The following is a 26230-nucleotide window of genomic DNA, read 5'->3' as shown; positions in this document are numbered from 1 at the left end:
GCAAGAACAGGTTTTGCCCAGACTTTCTGCCATATCTGTGCATCATGTAGTAGACCTAAAAGAGAAGTAATTGCAATTTCTGATAGGATTTCAGAAATTGTACCCCCAGAACCAAGCAAATAGCTAAAAAAGTGGATATTTTTGAAAGAGAAATGAAAACCGATGTATTTCAGCACTCATCTTGGTAAAAAAATATACCAGAAATAGATTTGCTTACAGAATGGTTTCTACCATCCAAAAGACTGAAGAAAGCAGCACTGTCTCTTGTCGTGTTTGCAGGCTATGAAGAAATAATGCAAACATATGATAATGACTCTCTCTCCAAGGCTTTCCATCATTGCATGGTTCCTGTCTCCTTTACTCACTTGTTAAAATTTCAAAGGACCTCCATAGTTTTCACAGTGTCATCTCTCACATTCAGAAGGAGTTCCTGTAAGTAACTGAAAATCATCTTTCAACATCCACATCTAAACTATCTTGCTTCAAGAAGCCTGACAATAATTCAGCTGTCCATGCACCATAACCACTGCCCTGAACTACAAATTTGTGTCCTGATCATTTCCCGCCTGTCTGGGTGAATTGATTGTTCTAAACTTATGGCGCCAAAAAATAAAATAATTATGCACCTCTCCCACAAATAAGGGTTCTTAATGTGTTGTAGGGAGAGCAGAGAAGTGTTGCAATTTTAATGGCTGGAGAGGGGTTACTTACTTATTTTCCTGTCGCATGAACACAAGGTGGTGCTAATGCTCCTGTCACCACTTCTGATTCTCCACTTCCCCAGTAAACCTTACTTGGGTAATGGTAGCTGATGTGTAGCTGGTATACCAGATACTTAACTGTCCTTAAACTATTTCTAAGAAATTATATTTATTAAGGTAAAGCACTTAGTTTAAAATTAAGCTCTTGGTTTTGTTCTGGTAAACTGGAAAGAAAATAAAATCCACTTCCAATTGACAAAGAGAAAGATTTCCTTTCTTGATTTCTCTTGAAAGGCAGAAGTCTCCAAACAGACCAGTTGTATTCTGAGCTTCCCTTCAATATCCAAATAAAAATGAATTCTAGGCCACAGAAAAAGAGTGGGGAAAAAACGTTAAAAGCATCTATATTTTTTTTTCAGTTCTTAAGAAAGAATCAATACAAACCACAAGCATATGAAATGAATGTGTGAAATAGCTAAGTAAGTGTACTCCCAGATAATTGAAGAGCTGGAGCTGTGAAAAGATCAGTTTAAATGCCTTCCACTTTTAAGGGGAAGTCCTTTGGTAGTGCAGAAAAATGCATCTAAACTAGAAGATTTTAGAAGTCTTTTACTAAGAAAGATGATTATTAAAAATCATTATTGAAAAGTATTCAGTGAAATGTTTGTTCCTGAATATGAATACATGCTAAAAGAGGTTTGAGTCAATCAACTTGCTCATTAGAGTGGAACTAAGGTAAAGCACTTTTGGAGACTAAACTTACTACTAGCAGGGATTTTTTTCTTTCCTATGTGAAATAAAAGTAACACCTCTCATAGCACTGAAAGCTGATGCCAAAGACCATAAGGAACATTTAAAAACCAAAAGCTTGTTTCATAAACTGTTTTGGTTCTATTGTTTCATCAACCTCATGGTTAGTCTACAGTGTACTTTATTGCATAGGAAGGAAATTCTAAAAAGAATTTTTCTTTACGTATACAAAGTCATTAACTCCTTTATTCTGTGTTTCTGTTCAGATTCATCTGATAATTGCATAATTGTTGTGTTATGGGAAATTCTTACAGTGCAGTGCAATATTTTTTTGAGGCATTTCAAAGTGAGGTTTCTTTATGAAGGCTCATCTACTCAAACTGCTTCTCCCTTTCCCTGTGCCCTTTCGTTACATAACACTCCACTGTGTTCCTGATGATTTTCTTCTTTCTTGTGTTTTTGCTGATCTCTCTTGCTCATATATTTACCCTTAGGAACATATACAAAACCAAGACCTAAATATCTTAATCTCTTCAGCTTAATTAGACATGAAAGTAACTGTGGCCTCATTAAGAAATGTCCTAAAGCAACAGGTAAAATGGAATCAGGCGAGTCTGAAATCTCATCCAGAGATCATCTTGTCAAATAGTCCTAGCAGTTAAAGAAGTCTGTAGAGCTACTGTAGAGAGGAGGAAAACTAAGTGCTTATAAATCTCAGTGGAAGAGATGACTAATTAGAGATAATTATACGCAGACTTCTTGCATTAAAAATGCTTTGAAACATAAACATTCAAATCTTACTTAGGCTCCTAAGTGCTTCCTAGGAGGCTAGCTTGCAAAAGAATGTCTTTTAAATTATATCAAATACTTTTAAACCAAATTGATTTTGAGAGGCATCTCACTGAAAATTGTGGTGGTTTGAATTTTTTTGTTCATCTTCAGTTTAGTAAGAAGCTGCAAGACAATCAACAGCCGAAGGTAGTATCCTAATAGTCTTATAGCAAAGGTAATCAAGAATACTGGATGGCTGCCATTCAGGAGCCACTTGAAAACCTGCACCCCAAATTCACTTGATAGGAAGACACTGAACTGTCTTCAGAACTGAAGTCAAAATTGTCAGAATATTGATAAGAGACTTAAGAGAACGCTGTCCTAAAAATATCAAAAGATCAAAAGATATCAACCATTCTGAGTAGGTAAAGAATGACAATATGTAACTGGGTCTAACAGTAGGGAATGTTTAATCTCTGTGACAAATTTTAGAAGGAGCAGTTCCTTAAGTATGCTTATCTCAGTGTTTTATAACAAGAATTGATACTTTGGCACTCACCATGTCAATAGTTTGAAGCTAATAATAACATGTGCAAGGTAAATATTCATACCATTATTTTCACTTGCTTGCCATCAGAACACAGTGATGATGGAGATAAGAGTCAACAAAGCAGAGTGTGAACACAGAAAACACACTGAATGAAAATAAATACTAAAAGAGGCCATAGGAATGTCAGGAAAAAGCAATCAATTTGCAAGATTTGTCATACCCGTAAATCGTGAAGTAAGAATACTTAGCCACATTTGTTCTATGCCTGCTTTTTAGGAAGAAAAGAATCTTTTTAAGAGGCAGTCTTCAAGAGAGAATGGAATTGTAAAGCCATTGTTTATCAGACAGAGAATATTGCTCTGTAATTGGAAGGTGGCTGAGTCTTACAGTATTAGAGCATACAGACAATTAGAGAAATGTTCTGATAATTGCTAATGCAGTTTGGGGTGCCAGGTGCAGAAGACTGTCTCCCCTATCCCTTACTACTTTTTTTTTTTTAACTGAAAGTAGTGTGATGAAAGTGTTAGTATTCAAGGCTGATATTTTTCTCTGCTAATTTACATTTATATTCTAGATTGAGCCTAGGGAAATTTAAAACTCTATTTCATTAATGCTAACTTCTACTGAAACCCCAATATGCGCAGAAGTTCCTAGATTGCAGGGCTAGTTAGATGAGAATGCAGAAGGTAAACATAATTGCTGGGTGGTTATGATAGTTAAATATGTACTGTCAGTTTTGACTTTTGAAACCCCTATAGGCATAAACCCACTGTTTTAAAAGATACAAATATGAAGTAACAGAGCAATAGATTAAAATATCTTTAAAACAAGTGGTTTGAGTTTAGACTCTTGTTTGCAGATATATTTTGAACTGCTACAGCAAACCAACGTTGTGCTTGGCTTTTTCAAGAGAAATTCCTGTGAAGAGTTAAGTGATTTAATCTCTGAAGTTTTGGCTTTTGAATGGATGGCAAATTACAAGTACATGGGCAGCCATTGTAACAATCCAGATTGGGTCATGTTCTGGCAGGCATTTGTGAAGGCCCGTAGTTTTACACTGCTAATGCAGTATTAATGTGCACCCATTTACTGACTGTCATCAGCTCTGCTGAGGGTTATGATGAAACTTCTTCTTTAAAAATAACCCATTTAGAGATCTAGATGCAGAAGTCTGGTCACCTGCAGAAATCCCTGCAGACAGGCAGGCAGATAGGTAGGTAAGTAGAAAGACAGGTAGAAATACACCTCTCGGTGCCTGAGGTGTGTTGAACCTGGCTATGTCACTTCTTTTTCCTTCAAAGCTGAGCATTGCCTGGGTTTAGACCAGTCAAAATGAGGAAAATAGAACAGAAACATACTGAAGCTACCTGTTTGACCAGTCAATTACTGGCTCATGATGAATGAGATTTGCTAATTTTGTTATACAGTGATGTAGGTCCTTGGGTGTACCTACAAAGTCTGCCAGGCATGTTACTCCTAAACTTAAGTTCTGACCTACTTCAATCCCATGGAACCTATGTGATGCACATCCAGTCAAAACTCAATAAAGTCTGCTTGCTGTAAGCGATCAGAAATTTCTGCCTTGGCCTAGTTCATATTTATACTGTACAGGTAAGACTGCACCAGTACCAGGCTGTAGAGAATCAGTCCCAGAATAAATACATTAAAAGTGATTATAAAATATGCATGAGGCATTTATGTAAAACCACATTTTCTGCAAGATAATATCTTATGAAATTTATAGTACAGTATATCACCAAAGAAAGAAACTGGAGAAAAGGTTAATAGCTGGACTAATTATAAATCCAGATATATATAATTCAGCCTCCAAACAGCATCATGTCCTTGCAGTTTAAGTAAGAAGTTATAAGGGAAATACACTTTTGGAACCTACTGGTCTTTTCTGTAATATTTATGAGTATACTAGCATTTAATTCATTATTTATAGGTTTCTGACATGCATCTCATTTGTTTGATATATAATTTTATCAGTTTTACTCTGTAGACAAGCAAGTACTTCAGGAAAGCAGAATATAATATAAATCTGCAATGGCCTTTGGGAAATTGTTTAAGTGTGTAAGCCTGACTAAACAATGCGTGGAAGCATGGGACAGGATGTTAAACTTACAATTTTGTTATAGCTGAGGTAAATTTTAATGTTTGCATTATTCATCCTAACTGCAAAATCTTTAATGTTAATCTTCAGTATACAACACTGGATAAGAAACACAGTTGTTCTCATATGAGAGAGAACTCAAATACCGTAGAATTTTTCCTCATGCTCCTTTAACCTAACCCTTCTTTACAGTGTTTGTATATTGGGTAGGAAGTGAAAAATCAGCTTGAAAAAATCTGGTGTAATATTTGGGATAAAAACTAATGGTTGGCTGAAAGGTTCTGTTTCTAAATGAGTGAATTGTGTGCAGTTTAGCTATTTCCAAACTGATAAGCACATGTGTGTATATATAAACCAGGAAACTGCACTATATATACATACATATAGTATGGTCTACAAATGGAAGGTGCACACAGTAAAGCAGCTCCAATAGCTTTGAATTGTGGAATTTGAGATGATGGGACCTTAACCCACTATATTACTTAAGAGACTATTATCTATCTGTGGAACTGCACTGGCAAAGTTTACAACAAAATGGATCTCATCTGTCAATCTCAGTAAAAAAATACAGAAATAGTATGAATCTTGGGTAGAAATAATAAAGAGATCTAAGCTCAGCTGAATGATAAATAGAAAAGAGTAGTGATACTCTTTGACACTGTGCTTTGTGATAAAATATAGATAAATGGCACGCAGCTGACCAAATTTTGCACAGCTGAAGGGGGCTTACATGCATTTTTTACTGCCTCTGTTACAGATCTTGCATTACTATAACTGCCACAATTCTCAATGATTTGATAATTTTACTTAAGTTTTCAAAAAAGACAGTTGTTTGGGTTTTTTTAGGACCTTATCTGAGATAATTATCCTTTTACTAGATACTCTATCAAATGTAAAGTTTGTGTTAAACTCTCAGTGGTCATGGAGAACAAATTGATACAGGCATTTGCTTATTCTCAATGTGAGTACAGGTGGTGACTGATCAAGCTGATCAGGTGACTTATCTCAACAACTGCAACTAAATGCAATGGCTTTCAACCATTTTGGAGCAAGACTCAATGCTGATAGTCTCCCTGGACCCTGTTCCCTCAGTCCTTACTGAAGAATTAAGTCAGAATGATGAGAACTGCCTGGGATGTAAGCTGCAAAGGAGTTTCTGCAGTGAGTTGTGCTAGAATCAGTCTTGGCAAGGCAGAAATAGAAAAAAGGTTTAGCCTGCCCCACAGCAGCTGCTTTTTTCCTGACTGATGATGTGGGAATAATACAAAAATTAGTAAAGCTATAGATGTCACTGGGAATCGCTCATCTGGGAGACAAGCACCAATTTAGATATCTGCAAATTAGGTTCTACTCACATTTTGACAACTAGACCATATTCCAGACTTCATCTTTTTATCTGTTAGAACAACACTGACCTTTACAAAGAACATTAGTCTCTATTAATGAAAAGCACATCATGAGAGTGAGAAAAGGCTCTATTGTTTCTGTGTAGATGAACAGAAGAGGAAAAGGTATTAATTAATAATTTCAGAAGTTTAGAAAACAGCATTTTTTATATTAAGCTGTATGAAGATATGTTTACCAGGCAGATACAACATACTATCATTTTTTAAAGCAGATTGACAGCAATCTATTTTCCATGAAGTTAAATTTGAATTTCAAATGTGAGTGGAAAAAATCTTCAAAAAGCAATCAAATAAAAGCTAACTTTGCCCCAACTGATAGTCTCACACAAGCCCTCTATAAACACAAGCACTAAATCTTTAACTCATTACCTCTTTCCTTGTTAGAGGCTAAATGATACTTCTTTCCACTGTAAGAGGAATGAAGAGTATGCATTTTCTGAGCTGCTGAAGCTTGTTATTGAAATTAAGCTTTATGACACTGCTGTTTTCCATACTTGGACCCAGTCTATTGGATGTATGTGGCTGCTTCCAGAACTAAGAAGGGCAAATGTCAATGTGTTTCAAAAGCAAAGGCAAGGAAGAGGTTGTTAAATGGGCTAACTTAAGCAGTCTCCTAGAACGGACACCTACAAAAAGTAGTAAGAAGAAAAGCTTGTCCTAATGTTCTCCTCCCTTTCTGTGGCAGTACAGTCCAAATTCAACAATGGTCTTTCCTTTCACGTTTAATAGCTTTGCGTCTCTGTGGTTTTCAGTAAGATTGATTCCTTTCAAAAGACTGGATAGCAAGGAACATATCAACCCCTTCACTCATCTTTAAATAAGAGAATGTCTATTTCAGTGTTTATGAAGTAGTGAGGACGTAGTGCCTCTATTTTCCAAAGAATTCTTGTCAATTTTCCTTTCCACATGTTATAAACCATATTGATGTGAACGCCTTCTGAAGTTACTCAGTCAAAAAAGTAATTCATTTCAGTAGAACTATTTCTGAGGCACATCACTGCCCTGTAGACATTCATCAGATTCCTCTCTTCTCATGAAAAAATGAGTACATTTCAAAACTGCAACTTTAAATATTGAATAAGGCTACCAATATCAGTAAGTTTGATTATTTAAGACATCAGCTTACCAAGTTTTGAACACCATTATTGTCAAGGTTCAATGCAGGACCATACAGCTTTTTTCTATGTAGCGTGCAGCACTTTGGTGGTCTGGACCCTAAAGAAAGAAGATAAATGGCTTATAGGAATTCATGTAGAGAGACATAAGACATGAGACATGATATTACATAACCCCAGTATCTCTTAGATCATTTAAATAATTTAATTTAAAAAGATAAGTGATATTTAAAAAATGCATCCAAGCATAGATCAATAGACTTTTTTTTTTTTTCAGTTTTGTTGTGCCCAGGTGGCCAAGAGAGCCAGTGGCATCCTGGCCTGCATCAGGAATGGTGTGGTCAGCAGGAGCAGGGTGGTCATTCTGCCCCTGTACTCTGCACTGGTTAGACCACACCTTGAGTACTGTGTTCAGTTCTGGGCCCCCCAGTTTAGAAGGGACATTGAGATGCTTGAGCGTGTCCAGAGAAGGGCAACGAGGCTGGGGAGAGGCCTTGAGCACAGCCCTACGAGGAGAGGCTGAGGGAGCTGGGATTGGTTAGCCTGGAGAAGAGGAGGCTCAGGGGTGACCTTATTGCTGTCTACAACTACCTGAGGGGTGGTTGTGGCCAGGGGGAGGTTGCTCTCTTCTCTCAGGTGGCCAGTGCCAGAACAAGAGGACACAGCCTCAGGCTGCTCCAGGGGAAATTTAGGCTGGAGGTGAGGAGAAAGTTCTTCACTGAGAGAGTCATTGGACACTGGAATGGGCTGCCCGGGGAGGTGGTGGAGTCGCCGTCCCTGGGGCAGTTCAAGGCAAGGTTGGATGTGGCACTTGGTGCCATGGTCTAGCCTTGAGCTCTGTGGTAAAGGGTTGGACTTGATGATCTATGAGGTCTCTTCCAACCTTGGTGATACTGTATTATTTCATGGTCCTCATATTCCCTTAGATCAAGCATGCGGCAGCCCCGGGTATTTAACACCTCATTAACACACGGTATTAGCATATAATAACAACAGGTTATCCTGACAACAACATGCACTTTGTAATTTGACAACCTTCATTTAGAATTAGCAACAGGGTGAGCTAGGAAGTGATTATACTAAAAGCAGCCCAGCAGTAAAAAAAGAAAGTCAGGGGTTTTTTGTACTTCATTAATAACAGCAAATATACTTTTTGATCAGGGAGAGCTAATGTGTTAGTGTATTATTTTCATGTGTCTGCAATGGAAGTAGAAAAAACTGAGATTAGATATGTGATTACAACCCTAGGTGTCTCTAAGGTTTGTCAGTATTTACTGGCTGCTAATTCTACTGTTAGTTTTCCAGTGAAGTTTTTCTCTTTAGATGTCAGAAGTTCTGGTGAGGAAAGGGCACATGTTTATCTTTCTGCTGTATGCGTATCACCTTGGAGCACGAATGTTTCCGCTAAAAAGCATGCCATATTTGTTGAGCACTTTGATAAGTGATAAATGCACTTGTTTGTGAATTAGGGTCTCTGTTCTGTGAGTTGATTTTAACATACTTAATATGTGCTTTGATTCTTACATCTCTTTATCTTGCTTCTTGATTTCAGTAGAGTTTTCTTCTTCAAGGAGTACATGCTTTCAGATGGACGTTTTGCTGTTTTGCCTAGGGTATTCTGATTCATCTTATTCTACTGTGTTTCCCTGTTCAGCTAGTTGTCATGGATCAAAATTTATTTTCTCTTCATCAAGAGCTTTCTCTTTCCAGGAGGTATAGTTTTATTTACTTTTCCCCCTTTCTTTTGCTCTTTCTTTCTGGTTCTTTTTGATAATTCATTTAAAGGAAGTAAAGTTTTATTTAATGCTGTTGTAAACCATCACTGAATGTATTACTACAGTGTAAATTATTCCTCTTTCGTGAAACACCAGAGGAGTTGTAATCATACACATTCTGTAAAGACAGTGGAATAGCTTGATAGAAAGTGAGACAAAACACTATCCTCTCATTTCGCTAGTCTAGATCATACAAATTAGGTGACAACCTATCACTAAGCAGTGACAAGCCTAGTTCAAAGGCAAATAATTAGGGGCCAGTAGAGAATAGGTAAATCACTGAAATCCTCATCTTAAATTGTTTGCTCAGGCAAATAATACAAATATTGTATTCCCAAAAATACTTGGAACTGTGTGTTCCATGGATTACAGTAACTCTGGTTTTGGAAAACCTCCCTTCTTCTCTGCTGTCCTTCCAAATGTTTTGCATTACGATTTCCACATACTTGACAGAAATCAGTAATTGCTTTGCTCACCTTCAATGTTTGACATTTCAAGTATAAGATCAAAATATATTTTAGGACACAGGGGAAGACTCAAAACTACTTTTCCTCTGAGGCAGTATTGGTATTGCAACCTTTAATTAGCAACATCTCAACTTCTGTGATTTGCAATATAAAATACATAATATACAATACATACATAAGAAGAACAGGTTGCCCAGGGAAGTTGTGGATGCTCCCTCCCTGGAGGTATTCAGGGCTAGGCTGGACAATGCCTTGAGCAAACTGTTCTAGTGGGAGGTGTCTCTACCCATGGTGAGGGGTTAGAACTAGATGATCTTTGAGGTCCTCTCCAACCTAAACCATTCTATGATTCTATAAATTATTTTCCACACTGAAAGCATATCAAAGACAGAAATGTTCCACAAATATGACAAGATCCCAAATTTACACTGGAAAACACACCAGTTCTATCTAACACCAGATTCTGACATGTTATCTTTCTCCAGTCCCAGGCAAAAAGTATATTCTTTCCCCAAGCTGCACTGGTGAGCTTAAGGGAATCATTCATAACTATTTCCTGCATAAAAAAAAACCCCAATTGATAAAGTGGGAAAAGGAGAAGAAAGTCTTTGGTTAAACAAACGCTCAATGTATTTGCATGACATCTGTATGTTAAGGTTTTAAAATGCAAACATAAACCCTTGATTTACTCTTCAGATCAGTAGCATCAAGCATAGCTTAAAAAGCAGCTGATGATATGTGTGTGTTTTTAATGAATGAATATCATAAAAAGATGCAAAAAAGCTTAATGAGCAAAATAGTAGAAAAGATGAAGTTCAAGCCACATTTTCTTTGCTCCCTTTTACCTCTACACTATCACATGAACAAGCCTGAGAGATGAAAATTTCAAGAACTTTAAAATACAAAGATGGCAGTAAGATATCTTACAAAATTAGGATATTGTGAAAAGATAACAGGAAATGTGCCATTGGTAGTGAATACTGGAACACACAAAGAATAAAATACAACTAATGGAAAATACAGTTTTAATAAGTGGTTTTAAAATGGGATCCATAAAGGCATAGCAAGATACCTATTCGGGTAAGAATAGCCGTCTGTCGTAAAGGTCTGCAATAGAAAGGTAGTTACAGATGCTTTTCAACAGGCATCCAGCTTTCAGCAGCCTTGTAGGACAGGAGCCTTAAAAATGTGAGACCCACTGCACTTTATATCACATTAGGAATAAAGAATGAAAGCCAAAATTTAAGACCACTGTTTCCTTAGGCATTATTAGATAAAGTTCTCAACTTAAAAAGGTGTTAATATGCATGGCAGGGATCTTAAATAAGCATTTTATCTCTTCTGTAGTATTATTCTGTTCCAAAGTATTGTCCATTTAATTCCTTAAAAATTCCAGCTTTCAACTTTCACCAATTTCCAAACCTTCATATAAGTGAATAGAAGAAATTCTTTGCCACTATTACGCTTTATGTGGAGTTGCTTTAATTTGTATCCGAGAAAGCAACATTGTGAAAAATGTTTCCTTAAATAACATTTTGGCACTTTACTTTTTGCCACAATGATTCCAGATGAAACTCCCTTACTGTTAAAAAAAAAAAAAAGAAAGGAAAAAAAAAAAAAAAAAAAGAAATGGTGCCTGTTTATTAGAGCCAAAATTACATTTGAGGTCCAAAGATCAAGCTCTCAAAAGTGTCCAATCTAGTTAAAGATTGTAGAGTAAGAAAACTACATCATTTATGTTTTTTACAATCCCACCCTTTAAAAATTATAGCACCAATTTAATCTACCCTTAAGGAACACTATTAAGAAGGAAATACAAAAAGAAGTTAAAGATAGGGTTTAGATTTCTCTGTTGCTAATGTGAGAAGTACTAAGGCTTTTACTTCATCAGGAGACTGCAGAATTGCAAATAAGGCTTAAACCTTGGGTAGGGATGACAGAAACATCTTTATCTTTTGGATTTTCATCCTCTGTGGTTCTGTATTTTGCCTGGAATTCTGGCCTTTGTATTCAGCTATGGATTAACTGTAATGGGGGAAAAAATCTTCAAGAATTGACAGTTACATTTCTGACCCACTCTCTAGAATCAAAGTCAATCTTTTCAGCTATTATTAGCCTAAATGGAAGAAACAGGACAAGAAAATGATTTTTGTCACTGAAATATGCACAGAAAGCAGTATGGCTGAGTAAGGGAACATCACATTTGTAATGACCTGGATATGCTCCTATGCTGATAAATGGTGCATAATAAACTGTACAGCTCATCAAAACAATGGTTACCTGTTAAGTGACATTCCTGCATGTATCACAGTTTCCTTTTAGCTTTTGAGCAAAGGTTTGCTTACAGTTTGCATTTCTCTTAGAAAATAACGCTGATTTGAAGTATCTCCAGAGCTGCTACATTTAACCTACGTATTGTTCATGCTGTTTGCAATTCTGCTGCCACCAAAGATCTACAATAGCTCTGTCAAGTTCTCTCCTAGTCTGAGTAGCATTTACTCCATATTTTTCAAAGGGTTTCTCTTTTCTGATATGATACACAAAAGAAAAGGCATCCAGACAAAGAAGGGCTTATACTAGCAGCTATCCATCTGAAAATTTATGCTGGCTCATTCTTCAACTTTCTGCAGAAGTTGATCTGCTTATTACAAGATTTTCTACTATCATTTTCTGATAGGTGTCCAAAGAAGATATCCACAAGCTATTATAACTCATTTCTATGTAGAACAGTAGTCTGAGCAACGTGGCTTTAGATAGTTAGACTACAGCAGAACAGGAAACCAGTATGAAAAAGGAGCCTACTTCTTCCTAAGAATTGGTGAACACTGATTCTCATCTCTGATCATGAGAACATCTTTCAGTTTACGGTTGGGAGACAGGCTCATTTTCTTCCAGTACTGATAGAAGCTATCCATCTCTGCTCTGGGAGCTGCACATCTGCACCCTCAGACAGAATGTTCTGTCAATTGGTTAAGGCAGCTGTGATGGAAATTTTTATCCAGAGGACATTTCAAATACAGGGAAGCAGCACCATGCTGACATCAAACATAAGTGCGACTGAAGCCATGCAGCTGGCATAAACAATGTGCCTTGCTTCTACCTATAGCTGTGGCATGCCACCAGCTCAGATAACAGGCCTATCTCTAAAGAACTGCTTCTCAGGGTTGAAATGGACTATAGTTATATTCCTTTTATACTGTATGGCAGAAAAATATCCAAGCAATATATAAAATAATTTATATTGTACCATGCAAAGAAAATTAGGGATTTTGTTCAATGGTCTTCAGCAACAGTCATAAGATATATACTTCTCACTGCGACTACCTCAGCTGACCACAGCCAATTGTATCATGGCAATACTTGGTGATGGAGTTATCCACATCATTAATAGCATAGTAACTACTATTAAGTAAAGGCTTCGTTAGCAGCTTTGAGAAAGAAGTATAAAAGGATATAAAAGGGGACAGTGTGAAGCTTTATTGTGTTTTTTAAGTAATGACACTTGAAGGTTATGGCACAGCAATGCTGGAGAAACTCCAGTGCTGCAAGCTGTGCTCTGCTCTTCAAGAAATCATGCCTTCCAGTGCAGTGGATATAAACTTCTCACAGTACTAAAACTTTCAGAAGATTACTACATCATCTGAAATATGCTTCCATCTATAAATATTTATAAATAAGTCTTTTAGCTTTGATATGGCACCAATGAATATTGAGAAGTATATTGCCATTACTATAGTTGGTTTATTCCCTTTTGTTACTTAAGAATTCTGATCTCTATATTTCTTTGCCCTTACTAAATGGATGTTCCAGTATTCACAGCATTTTGCTAACTATCATCTTAAAATCTGTTTGTTACATCTTTTGCTCCCCTCAGCTAAATCTGCCATCCATATGGAAGATATAAAACTGCAAACCTGAGTTAAAGAGGATGAACATACTGAATCGTTGTTTTGCATAAATATATCTGCACAGCTTTAGCTCTGGTTGGCTTAAGAGTCACCTGAAATTAGAGCCCCATTTTGCTGTGCACTGAGCACAGTATAGGAGCTTGTGGGCTTAAGACAGTTGAGCAAACCTTGTTTGCAAGTATTAAGACGTACAATTGACATACCATTTGCTTTCTTAGTTTTTTTATTTATCATCTTAGGGAAATGTATCTTTATAGATAGACACAAAACCTACATGATTTACAAGATTCAGTGCACGACTCATACAGTGGGATCTCCTCCTCCTCCACTTCTAGCACTTCACATACACCTCCAGGTTCTCTCTTGTGTTGCTTTCTCACCTCTCGCCTATTCCAATATTGTACATATAGCACAAAGCTGACTGAAAAACCACTGATATGGTAGCAAGATGAAAATATCCTCATACACAAAGAAACCCTGTCTCCACCATGTTCTACCATGTCTGCATCTCATGCTTTAGTTTTTCTCCCAACCCCACTCAGACATGTGTCCATCCATCAAAACACAAACTATTTCAGAGACCATACCTCAACATGTAATTCAATGTCTCATATGCTCCAATTGGATTCAACTGTTATGGAAGGTGCAGGATTCAGCCACAACTGTTCATAAGATTCTGACATTACAATGCCAAACATGTCAGCCATATAGAAAAGGTTGTAGAAAAGCAATGAGTGATTTCACAACTTTTCAAGCATGGGAGAAATTTTGATTCAACTAACACTTTTAATTGGTAGATTTTTGCTAGAAGTCTTTGTATTTTGATATCAGGAGATGGTATTAGTAATGCAAGGTTAAGAGTACCCATTATCAGGAGAACACCTTCAAAATAGGATGCTCTGAAAGGATATTTCACAAAGAAAAGAAAAATATACTGCTCCAGTACAGTTCTCTTGAGAAACATTTCAAGTCTGTCATACTAACAGTATTTCAGCTAGACTATAATAACTTAACTTGTAGATTACCTTTTCTTGCTCAACTACATTCCAACTGTATTTTATTTTATCCTTTCCTGGCTGCAGGCTTTGTGTACTCTTTTTAACTCCATGTGTAATCTAATGGTGCCAGGTCTTTTTTTCAAGTTCTCAAGTCTGATGTTAATGGAGAATTTTTCTGACAATAATGTACAGCATTTCCATTTTAGTGGTAATGCTACAGACCTAAGAGCTTCCATCATGCACTAAAATGTATTACTGGTATAGATCTGTGTTTCTTTATAAAGATCTCTAATATTCTGTGCTCAAAAACATCTCACAGCTATGGAAAAATTACAGGAGCAGGTTCCTATCATGAAAGAGAAAGTCATTCTTGAAATGCTAAAGTAACATGAATTCTTTGAACTCTTACTAAAATATTACTGAAGTATTAGTACAAGCATTTAAATAGACTGAGAGCAGCTATTTTAGGCAGTAACTAAGAGATATTTTTAGATACCCAGCCTTCTGAGCTGGAGTTAAGAACTCCTATCACAAAAATGTTAACATTCTTGTACAAAAAAAACTCATGATAATAATAACATTAATAATCAGAAAGAGGAAATGGGAGAGTGTGCAGTCTTTCCATTCAATCAAAATATTTCAAAACCCAAGTTTTGCATTCATTTTGCCAATTTATATTTATAAACTAGATGGAAAATCACCAATGGAGATTTTGTGCTACTGCAGAATGGATACAAACTGTATGTATGCCATGCTTGAATCCAGTTGTAGCAGTAACCACCTATGAAAAATTGGATTACCTGAATACAACGGGGACAACACTAAAATGGGAGTTGTCCTTGGAGTTGTACTATAGAGATATACATGATCAAGACCACCAGTTGGAATAAGCTCAATGGCATCGTGCCTATTCTTAGCCTCTAAGGATCTCACTAAGATTTGGCCACTATCTAGACAACACAACTATGTACCACATAGGAGTCACCAGATGCTGGAGGCTCTTTATTTCATAGGAACAAACCCACTGTCCTTTTCACAAATCCTATGTCAAAAAGACTATGAAAGAAAATCCATGAGTAGAAACAGGTTTTTTCCCCATTTTTTAATGTATTTTTTTTAACTGCTGGAAAACAACACATAAAGATACAATTCAGCTCTGAGTGTCAAGCTTAACTTGGAATGACCTGATTCTGGCCAAATGTGTCACAGCTTTAATATTATTTAAATGTAGGGTTGTGGTGGTTTGGGTTTTTTTTTGTCTGTGAATATTAGCAAAGTCCTTGCTGCTTTAGATAAGCAGATGACATTCCATTCCTCTTCATTTCCCTCATTAAAGCAAAGAAGTCGAATATTAATGAGTGTGGAGAATTATGTTGTCATGCATGTTAGTCTAGAAAATATAAATTCATCTCATAAAAAAGCCAAAGGATCAAAGAAGGTTTTTACTGTTAATTGGAAACAAAGTGTCAACGGTGTCCTGATTTAAAGGGCACTCAAGGATGATAAGAGAGGAGAGGGCTGGGTTTTTTTCTTGTTTGTTCAAAAAAAGGAAATGTAACTAAAGTAGAAATGGAGTTATTATTAGTACTTCTTCACTAAAATTCTTTTTATTGCCTGTGGCATTCAATGTGGCATTCCCAATGCTCAAAGTAATTCTAAAAATAAAAAAAAGATATATATTCTTGCACACACACTTCAAAATTAGTAAAAGTAATATTTTCGTAGCCAAAAGCACTTTAAACATTATGGTTGAACATATTTTAAATATGGTAGTTTTACATGCTTCTTTTAAATCTACACATTTAGTGCAACTAGTATTTTTTCCACTGTTCTTTTAGTAAGCAAACTGAAAATAGCACGTTTAGCTCACGGCTAAGCAATAGTGAGAAAATAAGAGGATCACTTCCCAGTTTTGACTTCTGTGCTCAGCTCTAATTACAGCAGTAAAAATTAAACTGTGCTTGCTGAGCAAGCCTGGAAACACGAGATTTCTTGCACATGCACACACCAGAACAACAGACTGAGCTTATGCTACCATGGAGTATACTCTGTATTTCCTTCAGTTACTGGTAATATTATATTGAACGTATACACAAACCAGTTTCTCCTAAGTGTTTAGACTTCACTAAGTAATGTGCAATAAAGAGCAAATGCCTTTTACAGGTCAGAGTACAGAGAATCACAGGAGTATAGACAGGGAACAATGTTATGTAAGTGTTCTTTCTAATTAAATACACACTCTGCAAACTCTGAGTGATCTCTCATTTTTCTAATGAGAAAACCTCAGCTTTTTTATAAAATCTAAGCCCATTTTTGTGGTCTTATTTAGCATTGAGTAATTGCAGTAGTATTCAGACACATTTTGCAGAAAATATTGTTTACTGTAGCAACTGTACTTGCTAATTCTTACTTCCACGTGCACAGAAATTTACTGAAGAGTGAAAACCTATTATTTCCATTAACCCTGTGAGACAATGCTCAAGTCAAGTGAATATTGACAAGGCTTTGTTGTGAAACTTTCCTGGTCTTTTAATATACTCTCCAAGGTAAAGCTTAAAAGGTTACAGGCATGTACTTTGGACCATCAATTATAATGCTCTGAAATGTATCTATCAACAAGGTGAAATGCAAACAAAAATATATTGTATGGTCCTCCACATGTATCGGCTGAAATACTATGGGAACCAGTCAATATGTCTCCATCACTAATACACTTCACTAGAACAACACCAACAAATAATTAAAATACAGGTAAGAGGCAATATAAAAAATCATTACTGCTTTTTTTCAGTAGTTATAGAATTTACATGATTACAAGTGCAGTGGGTGCCATTAAAATGTTAAGATTTGCCACCTTTTGTCATTATAATGGCTGGGGTGGGAGCGGCTGGAGAGCAGCCAAACAGAGAGGGATCTGGGGGTGCTGATTGATACCTGCCTGAACATGAGCCAGCAGTGTGCCCAGGTGGCCAAGAGAGCCAGTGGCATCCTGGCCTGCATCAGGAATGGTGTGGTCAGCAGGAGCAGGGAGGTCATTCTGCCCCTGTACTCTGCACTGGTTAGACCACACCTTGAGTACTGTGTTCAGTTCTGGGCCCCCCAGTTTAGAAAGGACATTGAGATGCTTGAGCATGTCCAGAGAAGGGTGACAAGGCTGGGGAGAGGCCTTGAGCACAGCCCTATGAGGAGAGGCTGAGGGAGCTGGGATTGGTTAGCCTGGAGAAGAGGAGGCTCGGGGAGACCTTATTGCTGTCTACAACTACCTGAGGGGTGGTTGTGGCCAGGGGGAGGTTGCTCTCTTCTCTCAGGTGGCCAGCCCCAGAACGAGAGGACACAGCCTCAGGCTGCGCCAGGGGAAATTTAGGCTGGAGGTGAGGAGAAAGTTCTTCACTGAGAGAGTCATTGGCTACTGGAATGGGCTGCCCGGGGAGGTGGTGGAGTCACCATCCCTGGAGCTGTTCAAGGCAGGATTGGACATGGCACTTGGTGCCATGGTCTAGCCTTGGGAATTGTGGTAAAGGGTTGGACTTGATGATTTGTGAGGTCTCTTCTAACCTTGTTGATACTGTGATACTGTGATAATTCTGCGTACATTCAGGGGCAATGAATTTGGAGGCCTTAAAACATCTGATGCATCTATATAAGTCACAAATTATGGTTTGTTATAAAATAATTTGAATGTTCTGCTCATAGGCTTATTTGGCAGCATGAACTTGCTGCTATCATTTTTCTCCAAACATAGACCCTCTGGGGCAGTATTAGCCCCAATAGACTAGTGCAAAAACCTAAACCAAACAAAAAATACCACAACCCCTTCCCCCCCCAAAACAAACAAACAAACAAAACCAGCAACAACCAACCAAATAAAAAGAACCCAAACAAACAACCTCCCACAGAAATGTTGTTTTGATTTTAGTTTCAAGCCCACTCCTTTAATCTTCCAAAATGGCAAGTCAGTGAATAAAGTCCCTTCTTAGAAACATGCATGCATGCATGGGTGGTATGTTGGATATATATGAGCCATCATCCCTTCATCTAATAGGTAAGTTGTAGACGTGAGCTAGCTGCTCAGCTCTCAGAAACTGGACTTCTGTGCATATTTGGGCAAAGAATACCCCAGTGCCCATAAAGGCATTCAACAATAGTCATTAATTCCAGCATGACATGAAATAAAATCTAATGTGTTTCAGACTGGTGAGAAATTAATCGTAGAACCATTTAAGTTGGAAAAGTACCTTAAGATCAACAAATCCAAATTGGAGAGTTTCAGGAAGCCATGCTGAGGAGCTGAAGCTTTTAGGCTTCACTTTACCTTCAGAATGAGGAAAACAGCTGGAATCAGAGTCTGGGCCATGGAAGAAATAGAGTCACTCACAGAAGAAATAGAGTCAATCACTGGGCTCAGGCTAAGTGAGAGCGAAACCAGTGAGCCATAGCTGCTCAAAAAGAATCATTCTGGCTGAGCAACCTGCATTGCCATGTAAGAAATGAGGTTGAAATACCAACTTTCTGCATGAACTGCCACATATCTGCAGTTACATCTACATATGTTAGATCCCTGTGGGTTTACCTGTTGACATTGTAACAAAGGCTTCAACACTAATGTCTAATCTGGCTAGGACATACAAATGTTCTTGACTTCTCCAGGAGGGCACTATTACCTTCTTCCAAAAGGACCAGTCTAGCTATAGTCCTCTGCTGAAAAGACTTAAGAAGTTTAGACTCCAAATTGGCATCAATGTGCTTTTCTATTAAGCTCCCATGAAAACATTAACAAAATAAGATGTTAACTTAGCATTGCTTTAACTCCCTCAATTTCTGCTTTCAGATGTTTGCTTTGATTTAAATACATAATTCGTAGCATCAGTGTAGCCAGAAATGTAAAAGACCTGGTTAGGTCACCTAGTCCACCTTTGCCATTACAGCATTGTTTACATCACTCTATTGTACATTTTCTTTCTGAGCCTTGATAATCTGTAAATCACACAGACTTCATAAACTCAGTGCTTAGCAGAAGTGTTCTTTGCAGATGCTATTCATGAGTCAGGTTAAAACAGCATTGCAATACACACTACCTTTATGGACTTGGTCTTGTCCTTTGCAAAATGGCTCTAGCTATTGGTACCAAGCTATCAAGTGAAACCAAGGGCCACACAAATACACTATTTATGAGTCTTAAGCATTTTGACTACAAGATGCTGTGTTGAATTGTGTTTACTATTTGAATTTTTCCTAAGAAGACTAATTCATCTGGCACACTGACAGCACCATCATGCTGTCAGGAAATTTGTATAAAAACAGATATTTTGCTATAGAAACACCATGTAGGATGTACAAGCCTGCATGTGCACAACCACACAAAGGAAGGCTATTTTTGGAGGTTGTGCTAGTTTGAAGCTAGCTGGGATATTTTGGCGAGAAGAATTAGATTATAGGCTGTGAAAAGGAAACAATGGTGATGTCTACTTCACTCATAGGCTTGCTGAGATGTATAAAAACAAGACTACAAATATACATAACACAGTTGCTCTCTGGCTTTGGCTGCCTCCCTTCTCTCTCTAACCTGCTGTCTGTGTAACTAATCCATTTGCTTCCTAACCCTCCTGGCTGATTCTCCAAATTCATCTTGAATGTAAAGCAAAGTTTGGGATAAGGTAGAGGAGTAGAAAGGAGATGGAAGGGTGGGTGGGAGCCCCTCCTGGGGACTCTGGCTTCTGGAAGGGCTGTTGTGTTTCTGTATTACTCTTTAACTTGTGTATTTCTGTATATAGCTGTATATATTGTAAATATCTGCTTGTATATTGTGCTAAGCTGTAAATAGCTGTAACTATAAAGCTTCACTCCAATTTCCATCTCGGCTGAATCTAGTCTGGGTGATTTTCATAAGTGTGGAGGGGTGGGTAACACCCAAACCTCCACAGAGGTACTAACAAGAGGTAGTCTCTACAACCATGTATGGCTCCTTGTCTATTACACATTAAAGGTGAATTTGAAGGTAAATTCAGCAGTCACCTTTTTTTTTTTTTCCTTTTAAATAACCATATATATATATATATATATGAGTGCCCAGGTGTGCTACTGAACCACAGAGAGGCAACACTTGTCGTACAGTTGAGGAAGACCTGTAAATATGCTGAGAGCTGCTACTTAGACTGAAGTGAACCAGAACAAGTACCTATGATGTGCAAAAAAAAAAAAAAAAGGGGTCCACACAACTCTTAACAGATGGCACAGGCTTCTTAAAACAGCAAAATGAGACTCAGGAAACCCGAAATTATTTGTATTTAGTATTATTTGTGTGTGTGTGTGCACATAGAGAAGTGTGCATGTATATATATATATATATATATATATTTAAATGACTTTTCTAATTATGAAGAAAATATTTGCTTTTGAACCCAATGTTAATAAACTGGGTTTTGTGAAGTCTGAAACAAATGCCTCAGAGCTTTCCACACTTTCTTAATGCAGCAAAGTCTTTGGAACTTAATGAGAACAATTAAAACATCAATAATGTCAATAATTGTACTTCAGAGCGTTTTCACAGAGACCTCTGACTGCTGAGGTTGTCTGAAAGAGTAAAAAGTTCTAGAGTGAGGAAGAGCTGAAAAAGACTGCTGGGACAACACCAACTATGTGGAATATAGATTTAAAAGTCAGATAATTTAGTCAGTAAAACCTCTATCTTAAAGAAAGCAAAGGAAGAGAGGCCTTTCCCAACAACTGAATGCTCAAAAAATCTCCTTTGCCAGAGTGGGTTGTCTCTAGACTGCATCCAGCTGTCAAAGGCTCTAGCTGCAGATCCCCAACTTTTATCTCTCTTTTTGAAAACAAACAACTCCCCAGATCTCTGTGGAGTACTCTGATTAATGAAAGCTCATGCATTTATTCTGCATAGTATATAAACCTGCTTACAAAACAAAGCAGAACAAGGTTCATCACATCACTCTCAGTCTGAATTTTCCATCACTGGAAAGCAGAAAGGGTAAGATCACTTGACAGATTCAGGGCATGAAATTGACAGTCAAGGAGTGGAACAAGGGCCCAAAGAATCTGATCTCAGAGATTTCAAAGACCCCATGCTAAAGCCCTGAGCTGGCTGGATCTTTCCAGCAGAAAGTTGGACATCATGACTTGAGCTCTCTCTGAACACGATCTATGCTATAATCCTTTGACTTCTTGTTTCCACATTCAAACTGCTTTTAAAACAAGTGCAATCCATACAACAAAGAGTAACTAAGATGAGTGATAAGTTGACTCGCTTATCAAGATTTAATAGAACTCAGATATTACCTGAATACCCTCTTGAACAGCTTTGATCATCCTCTATTTCGAGGAATCTCCTTGCTTTATTATTATAAAGTCCTTTGAGATGAAAAGCACTTCATGAATGGCATCTATATTCATTTTTCCTGCATTTTTAACCTACCTGAGGGATCAACAAAGACATAGTTTACTTTCATGGCAGTTACCTGTTAATTGCGTTCTGTCTTGTGGAAGCATGCAGCTAATCTGAATGTGCTGGGGTGATTTAGTTTCTTGTTTTATTGTGTCAGGCAACTCTCTCCTATTAATTCAGGACAGTAAAATCTATGCCAGCATGAAAGGGATTCAGAAAGACTCCAGAATTTGCATGCAAATCGCTCATCCAAGCTTAAGTGCAAGGTCCTGCATCTGGGTTGAGGCAATCCCAAGCACAAATACAGGCTGGACAGTGACTGGCTGGAGAGCAGCCCTGAGGAGAGGGACTTGGGAGTGCTGATGAATGAGAAGCTCAACATGAGCCAGCAGTGTGCACTTGCAGCCCAGAAAGCCAACCAGTTCCTGGGCTGCATTAGGAGAAATGTGGCCAGCAGGGCAAGGGAGGTGATTCTTCCCCTCTATTCTGCTCTGGTACTGCATCCAGTTCTGGAGCCCCTATTACAAGAGGGATGTGGACATGCTGGAGTGTGTCCAGAGAAGGGCCACGAGGATGATCAGGGAGCTGGAGCAGCTCTGCTATGAGGGCAGACTGAAAGAGGTGGGGCTGTTCAGCCTGAAGAAGATGAGGCTCTCAGGTGACCTTCTTGTGGCCTTCTAGTATCTGAAGGGGCCCTACAAAACAGCTGGGAAGGGACTTTTTAGGATATTAGGTAGTGACAGGACTAGGGGGAATAGAGCAAAGCTGGAGATGGGGAGATTCAGACTGGACATGAGGAGGAAGTTCTTTACCATGAGAGTGGTGAGAGTCTGGAATAGATAGCTCAGGGAGGTAGTTGAGGCCCCATCCCTGGAGGCTGGATGAGGCTCTGGCCGGCTTGATCTGGGGTAGGGTGTCCCTGTCCATGGCAGGGGGTTTGGAACTACATGATCCTTGTAGTGCTTCCAACCATGACTGATTCTATTCTATTCCAACCTGAGCACAAAGATTCCATGATAGAGAATTAGTGTGCAGCAGTAATCAGGTTTGTAACCAGGGTTACGCTGAGAGAAGATGATGGTTTGTTTTTAAAAGAAAATATACAAAAATGTAGAATTTCCTCCAATGAACCTCACATCAGTAATATTACAAGCCCATCTATTTTAAGTTTATGCTATGATTATTTTTAATTTATAAAGAGGAAAACATTGGGGAAGCTCCATTTTCTTCTCCACCAGTCTGTATTTGATTTATTAGTATACTACATTTATCAGTATCAGTTGTTCTATTACTTGAGAAGCAATTTGAGGTGTTACACAATGAATGCAACAGTGAGAATGCTTTGAAGAGTGCAAAACTTCCTTTCTGAAAATATGACTCATTCCCATTGCAAACTGTGTCTACACTTGTGTATCCCATTGGAAAGGCTAAATTTGTAAATGGAATGAAATTATTTTCCTCCACTTCCTTTGGTATTGCTCTATATACGATGTAATGCATCCAACAATACAGGGGGGCATGATAGCATGATACTATATGGATGGAAACAGGAAGGAAAACCAAGTTGTGCATACTGGAAATTGATGAACATGTCTCACTCAATGCAGCTTTAGTAATAAAACTTTTCAGTGAATCTGAACCTTGCTGACTGCATTTGTTGATCATCTCAGTGTTTACACTGCCCAAGCCCCCTGCCCAGAGGCAAGACACACATCTTACAGAAACTTCTGTCTCTATGGTCTGCTTGTGTAAAATTACACTTTGCAGCTGGCCTGACGTGGGAAAAGGGAAACTGTTTCAGAGTGAAGAAAAGGAGAAGATTACCTACATGTAAGCCAATTTTCCTCCCAAAATCCTTGCGGTAACAGAAATAATTGCTTAGTTTTATGAGATCCAGGATATCCTCCAAGTTACACTTTATCCCTGGCCTCTCAGCAATACCTGAGTAGCATAGGTGGAGGCTGAGCCAACTCCCTTGTATGTTCATCTCTTGGTGTCACAGCCCTGTATCTTGTACACAACTTCAGATTAGTTTCTCTTCAGTCAAATCCTAAACTGACTCACACTTGCACTGTGAAATCAGATAAGACTTTCAGGTCAGGCTGGCAAGTCCGCAAGATACTCAGATATGCTCTTCTAAGTTTCTTGTTTTAGAAGGAGACCTTCTGACACCCAGTCCAACACTGAAACATAGTTTATAGAAAGTGAAGTTCCAGCAAAAGCATATAAGCAGTTAATTTCTGTTGAAGATGGCCTCACTTGTTATGTTTTAGATGAATTGCAAGAAGCAGTTGAAGGCTTTTTACTTACTAAATTAGTAAATTTTTCAGTTTCTGTGGTACAGTCAGACTAACTATCTCTGAGTAGCAAACTGGGCTTTGACTAAGATACATTTGGCAAAAAGCTTTAGCAAAAACGTTTGATAATTTTGTACTTCATGAAAATAGTTTATCATGTGTGATGCACAGATTGGTTTTAGTAGAAACAATGCAACATTCAATGTATTGTATGTAACATAGGAGCGACATATTTCACTTCCAAATCACAAGCGTTAGAGAGACTTCGAGAGAGATTCCCTAGAATCGTGTTGCCCATGTATAGAGAGTGATCTAACTTGAACTGAGATACTGATGTAACCTCTTCTTGTGGTAGGAAACATTAAAAATGCCTTTCTTGGAAAAACTTCCAATTTGACCACTCATGACATTGAAACAAGGGCAAAATGGACATCTGAAGACAGCAAAGCCAAGTACAAGACTGTCAGCCTGTAAGTATGGATTTGAATATTTTCTGAGACAGATGTTGTACCCCAGTTTTCTCCAGGAGCACACTACTAAAGTTGCCCTGGAGACTAGAGGACATCAACAACAGGTAAAGAATGTGACCAGTGGGATGAATATGGCCCTGAGCATATGCTCAAACTAGGTCCTGTATTACTCTGAAAAATGTAGCTTACAGACTTGTTCCTGTAGAAATATTTCACATGCCATCCATGTTAGACTAAGTACTGATGTGCTTGGGACTCATAAGCACAATAAACAGAGACTGTGTCCCTTAGATGTGACAATCTGTATATGAAAAATAAAGTTTAACTAGGAACGTCTCTGTTTCTGACAAGAGAATGATACATTGAGCCACTTTATTTACCCTGACAGAAATATCTTTGTTGATGAGCTTTGTGTGCAAGAGAAAAGAAACAATGAGTATCTAGATTTATATATGTGGGGTGAAATATTGCATTTCAGACTGGAATGTATAATGTCATAGATTATGAGTTTTGCTTAATGACTGACTGCAAAACTGATATTTCAGTGTTTAGCATTTCAATGATTTATGGTCTTGTCAGTGAATATTTAATATGTCTTATGCGCACAGATGATTCTGCAATTGTGACATGCTATAAAAATTCACAGTGGTCAATTGCCCTCCAGTACTTTTCACATCAAGTCTGTGGCAGAAAAGTCAGAGGACTTCATAGGGAAACTGCAGTGAATAGCAGGCAGGGATAGTTTAATCATTACCTTGTGAAGTTTCTTGTTGTTAACCAGTGCTTGAGGTCACCAGTGCTTCCAAAAGCATCAAGAATAGAAAGAGCATTTGAAATAAAAGAAAAATCAACCAAAACCATTGCAACAAGAACACATTTTCAAATAAATAGAAAATAAATGAATTTGAAGTACTTTCCTGACTTCCTCTTGCCTAAATTTTGGGCTAAATTGCTCCAGCTAAATAGAAACAACCTTAGTTAAAATTCCCCCAGTGTCTCTTTTTCAGGGGAAAAATCTGATTCCTCAGAACAAACAACTGGATTTTATGAGGTTTTTGATTAGTTCACAGCATGGTACTGCTAATAAAAGTGTTGCTCTCTGACTAGTTTGTGATCCACCAGGATGTGGAAGAACTGGCATCCACAGCAGTGAAGCTTAATACAGAAATATCTGTGCAATTTTTTTGACACATTTCCGTAAGACCTACATAAACGTAAAACTTCAAAGCACTCTCTGTTCTCCAAAGCAGCGTTCACTAGATCCCAAGACTCTTATTCTGCAAGTAAAAGAGGTAGTCCTTATTTTGTTTGTTTTAAGGTTTATTTTTATCCTTCTATCCAATTAATATAATTTTCAAAGTTGTGCTCACAAACTGTAATTATAATGTTGTTGGAACACTTTTGTCTCATCCTAGGCCTCTGAAAGCAAGAGAGATTTGTGATACTATGTTGTCATGTGGCTGGATGTTAGGAGGGAGGTGTTGGAGTCAGCGTCCCTGGAAGTGTT

General features: G+C 37.8%; 1 protein-coding gene across 14 annotated transcripts in view; it reads right to left on the bottom strand.

The window, feature by feature from the left end:
- The window catches only part of TENM1 (teneurin transmembrane protein 1), a 926028-nt gene that overhangs the window by 345819 nt on the left and 553979 nt on the right, over positions 1-26230 (bottom strand). For all 14 annotated transcript variants that reach the window (XM_064159463.1, XM_064159467.1, XM_064159461.1 and 11 more), the window contains one exon: positions 7421-7509. The gene's annotated coding sequence lies outside the window, so the exon portion shown is untranslated. The remainder of the gene's footprint in view (positions 1-7420; positions 7510-26230) is intronic.

The sequence above is a fragment of the Pogoniulus pusillus genome, chromosome 19 (assembly GCF_015220805.1).
Source record: "Pogoniulus pusillus isolate bPogPus1 chromosome 19, bPogPus1.pri, whole genome shotgun sequence".
NCBI lineage: Eukaryota > Metazoa > Chordata > Aves > Piciformes > Lybiidae > Pogoniulus > Pogoniulus pusillus.
Note: the sequence above shows the minus strand (reverse complement) of the source record. Positions and strands in the feature narration are given on the sequence as shown.